The sequence below is a fragment of the Bison bison genome, unplaced genomic scaffold, assembly GCF_000754665.1.
Source record: "Bison bison bison isolate TAMUID 2011002044 unplaced genomic scaffold, Bison_UMD1.0 scf7180017864492, whole genome shotgun sequence".
Classification (NCBI taxonomy): Eukaryota; Metazoa; Chordata; class Mammalia; order Artiodactyla; family Bovidae; genus Bison; species Bison bison.
In genome coordinates, this window is record NW_011495051.1 from 3,332,731 (window position 1) to 3,335,237 (window position 2,507).

Sequence of the window (2,507 nt, forward strand, 5' to 3'; positions counted from 1 at the left end):
GGACACGACTGAGTGACTTCACTTTCACTTTTCACTTTCATGCATTGGAGAGGGAAATGGCAACCCACTCCAGTGTTCTTGCCTGGAGAATCCCAGGGACGGGGGAGCCTGGTGGGCTGCCGTCTATGAGGTCGCACAGAGTCGGACACGACTGAAGCGACTTAGCAGCAGCAGTAGCAGCAGCAGAGGCTGGGGAGGCCAAGGGGCAGGTAGAACTCCAAAGGCTGAGTCTACAAATCTTCAGATACCTGTTCGCTAATTTTAGCTATATACAGTTCTTCTGAGGTCTTCCATCACCTTCCTTTCCAGTCCCCTGTTCATCCATTCAGTTGCCCAAATCAGACATCAGGTTATGACTTGTACCTCCTTTCTGCTACCCAACTGTCTCTCTGCCCTGATCAGACCATTCCACCAGTCTCCTCTCTGGTGTGCCCAGCTTCAGGTTCTCCCCTCCAGTTCATTCCTTACAAGGCTGCCAGAAAGATGCTTCTATAACATAATTCACATGACATCATTCCCTTGGCCTATTCTAAGGCCAGTAGTATTGGCCTTAGACTACTTCTAAAGCCTTCTTGACATGGACTACAAAGCTTGTAAAATTTGGCCCCATCACCTTTTCTGACTTCTATAACCCATGATCCTTTTTGCCTATGAGCTTTGCTAACATTATTCCTCTCTTGCTCATTTCCCCCCGATCTTTCCTCCCGTCCCTTGTGCATAAAAGAACTCTATTTGTAATGTCACCTCCTCCAGGAAGGCTTCTCAGATTCATATATGCTTACTGCTATTGATTTTTTTTCGTCAGTTATTTTTTGTTGAAAGAATCGAAAGTTAAGAATGAATCAAAATGAGTAAATGAATCCAAAAAGAAGAACAGGGTTGGGGCCAGTTGCCCAATGGATAACAAGTCTGACTACAAGTTGTAAGAAGAACAATAAAGTAACTAGAGCTAAAGTGCTTGCAACTTCAGTGTTGAAATCTCTGACAGAGTTGAGCAATTTTGTGAAGCAGAGGATTGGTGAAAGTTTACAAGTGCCTCTACAGAAGGTACTGGACTAGATCACACTCAGTTCAGTTCAGTCGCTCAGTCGTGTCTGACTCTTTGCGACCCCATGAATTGCAGCACGCCAGGCCTCCCTGTCCATCACCAACTCCGGGAGTTCACTCAGGCTCAAGTCCATCGAGTCAGTGATGCCATCCAGCCATCTCATCCTCTGTCGTCCCCTTTTCCTCCTGCCCCCAATCCCTCCCAGCATCAGAGTCTTTTCCAATGAGTCAACTCTCCACATGAGGTGGCCAAAGTACTGGAGTTTCAGCTTCAGCATCATTCCTTCCAAAGAAATCCCAGGGCTGATCTCCTTCAGAATGGACTGGTTAGATCTTCTTGCAGTCCAAGGGACTCTCAAGAGTCTTCTCCAACACCACAGTTCAAAAGCATCAATTCTTCGGTGCTCAGCCTTCCTCACAGTCCAACTCTCACATCCATACATGACCACAGGAAAAACCATAGCCTTGACTAGACGAACAAAGTAATGTCTCTGCTTTTGAATATGCTATCTAGGTTGGTCATAACTTTCCTTCCAAGGAGTAAGTGTCTTTTAATCTCATGGCCGCAGTCACCATCTGCCGTGATTTTGGAGCCCCCAAAAATAAAGTTTGACGCTGTTTCCACTGTTTCCCCATCTATTTCCCATGAAGTGATGGGACCGGATGCCATGATCTTTGTTTTCTGAATGTTGAGCTTTAAGCCAACTTTTTCACTCTCCACTTTCACTTTCATCAAGAGGCTTTTGAGTTCCTCTTCACTTTCTGCCATAAGGGTGGTATCATCTGCATATCTGAGGTTATTGATATTTCTCCCAGCAATCTTGATTCCAGCTTGTGCTTCTTCCAATCTAGCGTTTCTCATGATGTACTCTGCATAGAAGTTAAATAAGCAGGGTGACAATATACAGCCTTGATGTACTCCTTTTCCTACTTGGAACCAGTCTGTTGTTCCATGTCCAGTTCTAACTGTTGCTTCCTGACCTGCATACAGATTTCTCAAGAGGCAGGTCAGGTGGTCTGGTATTCCCATCTCTTTCAGAATTTTCCACAGTTGATTGTGATCCACACAGTCAAAGGCTTTGGCATAGTCACTAAAGCAGAAATAAATGTTTTTCTGGAACTCTCTTGCTTTTTCCATGATCCAGGGGATGTTGGCAATTTGATCTCTGGTTCCTCTGCCTTTTCTAAAACCAGCTTGAACATCAGGAAGTTCACGGTTCACATATTGCTGAAGCCTGGCTTGGAGAATTTTGAGCATTACTTTACTAGCGTGTGAGATGAGTGCAATTGTGCGGCAGTTTCAGCATTCTTTGGCATTGCCTTTCTTTGGGATTGGAATGAAAACTGACCTTTTCCAGTCCTGTGGCCACTGCTGAGTTTTCCAAATTTGCTGGCATATTGAGTGCAGCACTTTCACAGCATCATCTTTCAGGATTTGGAATAGCTCAACTGGAATTCCA